This window comes from Dasypus novemcinctus, chromosome 26 (assembly GCF_030445035.2).
Source record: "Dasypus novemcinctus isolate mDasNov1 chromosome 26, mDasNov1.1.hap2, whole genome shotgun sequence".
In the NCBI taxonomy this organism is placed as follows: Eukaryota; Metazoa; Chordata; class Mammalia; order Cingulata; family Dasypodidae; genus Dasypus; species Dasypus novemcinctus.
Genome location: NC_080698.1, coordinates 52,389,617 through 52,397,697, shown reverse-complemented (window position 1 = coordinate 52,397,697; position 8,081 = coordinate 52,389,617). Strand labels below are relative to the sequence as shown.

The following is an 8,081-nucleotide window of genomic DNA, read 5'->3' as shown; positions in this document are numbered from 1 at the left end:
TCACACACTGGGGGAAGTAGGACACCCTTCCCGACAAGTGAGAAAATACAAGTCCAGACAGCTTATGTAGCTTCTCTGAGGTGACACAGCTGGTGAGGGGGATTGCTGGGAGCTCATCCCAGGCAGGCTGACTCTGAAGCGTGCACTTTCCGTCGCCTCATTTGCCAAGAGGGTGGCATTCTGGGACTTTTCTTTTGTTGTTGTTGTTTAAGGTTTTTATTTCATAACCATAAATTTAACTCTGCCATCCAGCTATACCTGGAAGGAAGGGGAGGATGACTGGAACCCAAAGACCTGCAGCAACAGCACACAGATGATAGGATACTGAGAGCGGCCCAGGGGTGGCGGGCGCTCTCCTGAGCTGCAGAAGGAATGGGCTGGTGGTTGAGACAGAAGCCAAATCAATCAGACTTGTCCACAGTCAGCAATGGGGCTCTTCTTGCTGGTCTTGCCGTTCCTGGACCCAAAGCGCTCCACGGCTCCCGCAATATTCATGCCCTCTCTCACCTCGCCGAAGACCACGTGCTCGCCATCCCACCCACCGCTCAGTCTCAGCAGTGCAGATGAAACACTGGGAACCGTTTGTGTTGGGTCCAGCATCGGCCATGGGCAAGATGCCAGGTCCCGTGTGCTTCAGGATGAAGTTCTCATCATCAAACTTCTCCCCGTGTACGGACTTGCCACCAGTGCCATTATGGCGTGGGAAGTCACCACCCGGGCACATAAACCCCGGAATAATTCTGTGAAAGCAGGAACCCTTATCACCAAATCCTTTCTCCCCAGTGCTCAGGGCACAGAAATTTTCTGCTGTCTTTGGAACTTTGTCTGCCAACAGCTCGAGACAGCTGCGGCCCAGGGGCTCATCGTCCACAGCGATGTCGAAGAACACGATGGAGTTGACCATGGCTGCGCAAGGGACTGCGGTGGCGACGGCGGCGTCTGCAAGGCCTCTGGGACTTTCTGATGGTTCACGGAGACTTCTAAGTTCAGGGGTTAAGGAGGAAAGACTCTCAGAATCCTCTTTGGAGCTTTTTGAAAATATTCATCTGTTTTAGTTTGGGTTTCTTCAGGGGCAGACCCTGAGACAAGGAACAAAGTGCAAGTGTTTTCCCTGGGAGGTGATTCAGCACACACCCGAAAGAGAACACCTAGGGGAGACGGGTGGGGTGGGGAGACCATCGATGCGGGGAGCTTGAGACCCCTCCGACCGCCACATGACTGTGGGCCACTGGGCTGTGATCCTGCGAGAAACTCGACAACTGGGGAGGGACGAGGGAGCTGGCAGCTTTCTCTCCCACCTCTTCATGCTTTGGTTGGGGACCGCTCCCAGGGCGGGGATGATTCCGGAGCAAGTGTAGCAGCCAGAAAATGCCCTCGGGCAGCGCTGGCAGACGAGCCAGCCAGCGTGGGCTGAAGTGGTTCCGGTGAGGGGCCTCACGCGGGGACAGCAGAGGCTGCTACAGCCCTTTTCCTCCCAAGCCGGGAGCCGCCCTTCGAAGAAAAACAGGCCAAAATATTTGAAATCAGGGACATCCCTGAAAGTCCAAGAGACCGTTTGCGGTGGAGCAGGTCTGAGGAGACCCACGGGGGACGTGCCGGCTGCCCGCTGGGCTCTGGCCTGCTCGGCTCGTTTATTCTCTTTGCTTTTCCCTTCAGGCCTCCTTGCTGTTTTCCTCAGTTTTTATAAGCGTTGCACAAAGTGCAGCGGTGCTCAGAAATGTATTCACCAATTGCAGTGAATGTCTCATGGTGATGGAGGAGGTTGTTGCTATGGGGGGAGGAGTGGGGTGAGGGGGTGGGGGGTATATGGGGACCTCATATTTTTTTACTGTAATATTAAAAAAAAAATAAAGACCAAAAAAAAGAATATATTGGGATTTGAAACGCAATGCGTGTGGTTCAGTAAACAACACAAGCTCATTCTTTTTTTGTTTCTTTTGAAAAAAATTGTGATTAAGTATTTCGAACCTACAAAAAATAATAATGAGCACTCCCCACCCCCAAGACTAAGAAATAGAATGTTTTGAAGAGATTCGGGTTTTTCAGGAACCTCCAGCCCACAAGTACGCCCGAGATGTGGAGGCAGGAGAGCGAGTTGCCAGGTTCTACTCTGCCCCTTACTAGCTTGTGCGTCCTTGTGTAATTTAATTCTCTGAGTCTCAGTTTCCTTATCTGTGAAATGGGCATAATGCTAATACCTACCTGAAGGAGAAAGTGGAGGAGGCTGTGAACTAATCAGTAAATTTAGGTGGGCAGGGCCTTTTCTGTGGCCAAATTTTTCCCTGAGTTTCTTGATAAACTTGGAATATCTTTACCTTCTATCTTCCTTTCTTTTTCATTATTATTATTTTTTAATTTTTCTTATTAAATTGTCTTTTTTTTTTAAAGATACATAGGTCACAGAAAATGTTACATCAAAAAATACAGGAGGTTCCTGTATGCCCCACTTCCCACACCCCCTACTTTTCCCACATCAACAACTTCTTTCATTACTGTGGTACATCCACTGCATTTGATGAGTACATTTTGGAGCATTGCTACACAGCATGGATTGTAGTTTACAATGTAGTTTACACTCTCTGCCAGTCCATTGACTGGGTTATGGCAGGATATATAATGTCCAGCATCCATCCCTGCAATATCATTTAGGACAACTCCAGTCCCAAAAATGCCCCCACATCACATCTCCTCTTCCCTCTCCCTGCCCTCAGCCACTGCCATGGCCACTTTCTCCAGATCAATGCTACAGTTTCTTCCATGCCTACTCACATTAGTCCTATAGTAGAATACCAGCAAGTCCACTCTAATCCATATTTTACTCCTCCATCCTGTGGACCCTGGGGTGGTGATGTCCTCTCCACCTCTATATCGAGAGGAGGCTTAGATCCCACATGGCTGATGGACGCGATCCTCCTGCTTGGAGTGGTAGGCTCTCTCGGTTCCCTGGTGTGGTGGTTGACCATCTTCACCTCCCTGTTAGCCGGCCTTTGTCGCAGTCTCTCCAGATCGACATCCAGACACCTCCTGCTTTGTCGGTTCCCCAAACTGCCCACTTAGGCAGGATTCTGTCCCCACTCAGCCAGAGAGATGATGAGGGTACACTCACTCGGATGCCCTTTGCCCCTCTTCCTATTTTCCTCTGTCATTGGTTGCATTCTTTAACCAGCAAGTTCTCACACAATTCTGTGGTGAGTTACTACCTCCAAGAAAAATGGACAAAGGCAAAGCTGGCCATTTCTCATTGCTTGTTGGCAAGCAAATGCAACAATATGCACTTTCAACTGTCCCAGAAGGTGTCAGCAGGTTGGCTCATGAGCGAGTATGAGTCTGTTACATTGGGAATACTTATTGTTTGCTTTCATGAGTGTCCCGATTGCTTGCACAGAAAAAAGGTGTGGGAGCTTTGTGTCAGTGGATGCTGCCCTCTAACACATTTTTAGCCTTTTACATTTTTTTTCTCATTTCAGTAATTTTTGGTCATTCTTAGCCTGTAACAGTAATGTCCAAATAATCTAACATTCTTTCAGAGCTCCATAGAAGTTTCTATTTTCCCCTGACTGCCAAGAAAAATGGGCAGAGCAACCTTACGTCCTAAGTCACACTGGCCCACCTGTCGAGAAAACTTAATAGAGGTGTGTAAGTTAGCTATTGCCATGTAACAAACACTCCAAATTCAATGCCTTAAAATAATAAACATTTTTTATCGCTTGTGAGACAGCAGGTTGGCTGGGCTACTCCTGTGTCTAAGGTTAGCTGTGAGCCTGAAGGCAGCTCTGCTGATCTGTTCTGGGCTCTCACGCATGTCCGGCCATCATCTGTCCATAAACGGGTCTAGGGTGGCCTTAACTAGGACAACTGAACTCTCCCCTGTGTGGTTTTACATCCTCTAGCAGGCTAGACCCAGGTTTGTTCTGACGGCTTGAGAGAGAGAGAAAGCATGCAAGGCCCCTTCAGAAACTGGCACGCCTTCCCTTCTGCCACGTGTAATTGGCCAAAGGGGTCACGTGGTCAGCTCATATTCAGGTGGTGAGGAAATGGATTCCACCTCTCCAGGGAGAAGCTGTCAAGCCACATTGCAATGGGACGTTGTGGAAGAGTGAATCGTCTACCACAGACATGTTCTCAGCTTTAATCCTGTGAGTGTGAACCCATTTGTAAATAGGAACTTTTGAAGATGCCGTTATTAGTTAAGATGTGACCAAGTCAAATCAGGGTGTCTTTTTTTAAAAAAAAGATTTATTTCTCTTCCCTCCCCCCCGCCCCGCCCAGTTGTCTGCTCTCTGTGTCCATTCACTGTGTGATCTTCTGTGTCTGCTTGTATTCTTGTCAGCAGCACCCGGAATCTGTGTCTCTTTTTGTTGCATCAGCTCTCCGTGTGTGCAGCGCCACTCCTGGGCAGGCTGCCCTTTTATCGCGCTGGGCGGCTCTCCTTACAGGGTGCACTCCTTGCGCGTGGGGCTCCCCTACGTGGGGGACACCCCTGCGTGGCAAGGCACTCCTTGCGCACATCAGCACTGCTCATGGGCCAGCTCCACATGGGTCAAGGAGGCCCGGGATTTGAACCGTGGACCTCCCATGTGGTAGATGGAGGTCCTATCTGTTGAGCCAAGTCCCCTTCCCCTTTCACCAGTTTCTTTACCCATTCCTTCCCTCCCGCCTCCAGGAGCCCGGTGGTGGTGATGGTGGAGGGCGGGACAATAAAGCGTCAGGCATTAGAAGTGTGGAGTCTATTCTCAGTTCTTCCAATAGCCCAGCCGTGGCCCTGGAGGCAAAGTCACTTCCTTTTCTGGGCCCCGGTTCCCCCTTAGAAGGACCCTCGTGGCAGGGCCTAGATCACGCGGCTGCTCCTGCTGCTTCCAAACGTCGACTCCCCCCCAGCCGAGCAGGGGATGCCCACGCTGGGGCAGCGGGCTGCAGGACAGCCGAGCGGGAGAGCCAATCCTCATACTCATCCAGGATGGGCGCCATGGTGCCCGGCTTCTGGGCTCCTGGTCCGGGGCCCGGGGATCACAACAGGGATCCCCCCCAGCACCCTGGAGAGGAAATTGCGACTCCCCAGCCCCGTCAGAGACCTGACAGATCCTGGGGATCGGCCACGGCGCCGTCCTAAGGGTCTACTTGCCCTCGCCTTATAGAGCGAGAGGAGTGGGAAGTGCACCCCCCGGAATCCAGCACGGTCCTGCACCCCGCGGGCTCCCTTCAGCAGATCTCAGGGGACCTCTCGGGGTGAGCCTTAATCCAAAGATTACTGGAGGCCTCAGAAAGAGAGGAAATGCAGACGCGGTCAGTCAGGAGAAACCCGAAACTGGAAGATGCCAGAAGACATAGAAGCCAGGAGGCGAGAAAGCCGTGGGAGGAGACCAAGGGCCTTGCCACGAGACAGAAGTTGAGGTGCAAGTCAGGGAACCCCAAGGACTGCAGCAAGCCAGCACCAGAAGACTGCTGGCACCGAGAGAAAGCACAGCCTAGCTGACACCTGGATTTGGGATTCCCAGCTTCTAAAACCTGGAGCCCATAAATTCTTGTTACTTAAGCCGGCCCATTGTGTGGTATTTGTCACAGCAGCTCGGGCAGACTAAGACAGACGTGGATACAGAGAGGCCATTAATACAATGGATCTACTACAAAAGAGAAATATCCTGGAATGGTCACCCTGTCTCATCTGCCACTGACCACAGCTGAGGCCTGTGGTCTTTAAACTGGTAGGGAGGGAAGGAGTGAAGAGGAAGGGACAACTGGGGACATGGTGACCCTTGTGTTCCTTCCTTGTCCTACCCAGTACCTGAGGGGCTGGGAAGGATTTGCTTTTGTGCTACATGTTCCAGGCATCGAAGTTGGGGCTCCTAATACTAAATCTCTGAGACAGTTCCGTAAATTGGTTTATTAGGGCATTACTGGTGCATAAATAGCAACTAATTGCTCAACGCATTTGCCTGAGTCTCTGAGCCATGAGAGAAACACTTAAATTGTGTTACAGCAGTGTGGCTGCTTTGACAATTGGGCTCTTTTTGTCCTAAACTCTTTCAAGAACTTCACATTAAAGGGGTGCTTCTTGTGTGAATATGGGGGGAATTGAGCTTTAGAGAGACCCCATCAGAGAGATCCAAAGGATGCTTTCCTCCAGTTCTACTGAGTTCCCGCCTGGACTCCAGAGCCTTCTCCATGCCAGCCTTCCCCACCAGCTGTCGCCAGACCCCCTGGCCCTCTGCTTGGGCTTCCAACTACCCTAGCTTGTCTCCCCAATGCCGACCATTTGTCTGCTGGCTTAGGGGACAGCCTTGGGAGTCAGGTGTAGCTCTGAATCTGGCCTCTACCACTTCCCTGAGTGGCTTTCGGGATGCTTTTAAAACCTCTCTGGGCCTCAGCTTTCTCATCTGCAAAATGGACATCAGAAGACCAATACTGCCATTGACATTCACGCAGAGTCAAGTCCAAGTCCTTAGAAACATCTTGACGTCTACGTGATCCGGCCCCATTCTGTCTCTGACCTTGTCCTCTAGTTGTCTCCTCCTAATTCTATTTTCTCTAGCTGCACTGGCCTCCTTGCTCTTCCAGACATGCTGCTGCCTCAGGGCCTTTGCATGTATGTTCTCTCTGCCTGGAATGCCCTTTCCCCAGACCTCCACGTGGCTGTCTCCTCGCCTCCTTAAGGGCACTGCTCAAATCCACCTTCTCCACCCCGCCAGCTCCCTGTCAGTTAAGCCTGTCAAGAGAATCACCCGGCACTCTACAGGACTCCCGATCCAGCCTCCCTGCTTGGTTTTTCTCCTTATTACTTCACGCCGTCTAACCTACTACATACTTCATCAAATTCAGATGCCACTGATAACAACATGAGATGTTAGTTTATGTACTGCGAAGAAAGGACAAACACGGCCAATTAGACAACACCAGCCAAGCAAGGCTAAGATGCCCTTGAACGCAGGGCATTTCTGATTTCAGAAATGTTAAATGTGAAAACAACTGGCACCATGCCATCAGTGAAATATGGTATATCTGACTTATTTATATTACTTAGGTTCTGTTTTGCCCATTAGAGTGTGAGCTCCACTGATGTGGGCTATGGGTGGGAGGCTCTTTGTTTCTTCAGGATAACCTTGACCTAAGCTCTCTGTCCTGACTTGTGGGTGTGGGATGGTAAGAGGCTGCAGTCCTGCCCTTGGTAGCCATGGCAACGACTCCAGTCCCAGGAAACAGTTTATCAATGCAAACCCTATAAACTTTAAATATTCAGGAAAAATGCAAACCAAATGTGCTAAAAGCTTATCTAGAATGTATGAAGTCCATGCTAAAAGTTTACCTAGGATGTGGAACATATATGCTAAATCAAGCCTATTGAGAATTGAAACCAAAGGACCATTTGGCCTTTCCTCTCTGTATAAAAGGGACTCAAAAAAAACAGGTTCTATGGTCATGGCAGAAGGGGTTCACTGCCATGACAGATGGCCCTTCTTTGGAGCTGGTGTCTCTGCGTGATGGAAATGGACTCAGAGGGGATCTCTTTTCACAAGACTTGCATGCTACTTTATTGGAATTGTAGTTGGTGCTGGGTTTAAGATATATGTAGGGGATTTGAATCTCTGGACTGATAATATGACACCCAGGCCCAAAGCCTCAACAGACTTCAGCTCCTACACTTTGACTTATTGGACTTACTCCACTCAGCTAACATGGAGTTGAAGAAGATCAACCACCACAACATGGAGCCTAGAGTGTCTACAACTAGAAGCGGGAAGAGTGCATCCAGTACCCATGTGGAATCTAAGCCCTCACTTGACATAGGTGTGCAATGGACACAACCAATCCAATGTCCACAGAGAAAATGTGGAATGGGTGTGGGAACGGTAGCCATGGGGGCTGCTGGGTGTGGGGAACGGGAGGAAGAGATGAGATGTGGAGGCATTTTCGGGACGTGGAGTTGTCCTGGATAGTGCTTCACGGACAATTACGGGACACTGTAGATCCCCCCAGGGCCCACTGGATGGAACGTGAGAGAGTCTGGGCTATGATGTGGACCATTGACTATGGGGTGCAGTGATGCTCAGAGATGAACTTACCAGGTGCAATGGATGTATCACGAT

The 8,081-nt window shown here is 50.2% G+C and overlaps 1 pseudogene; it reads right to left on the bottom strand.

Moving 5' to 3' along the window:
* Positions 1-405: 405 nt before the first annotated feature.
* LOC101446003 (peptidyl-prolyl cis-trans isomerase A pseudogene) lies at positions 406-904 on the bottom strand (annotated as a pseudogene).
* Between the last annotated feature and the right edge of the window lie 7,177 nt (positions 905-8,081).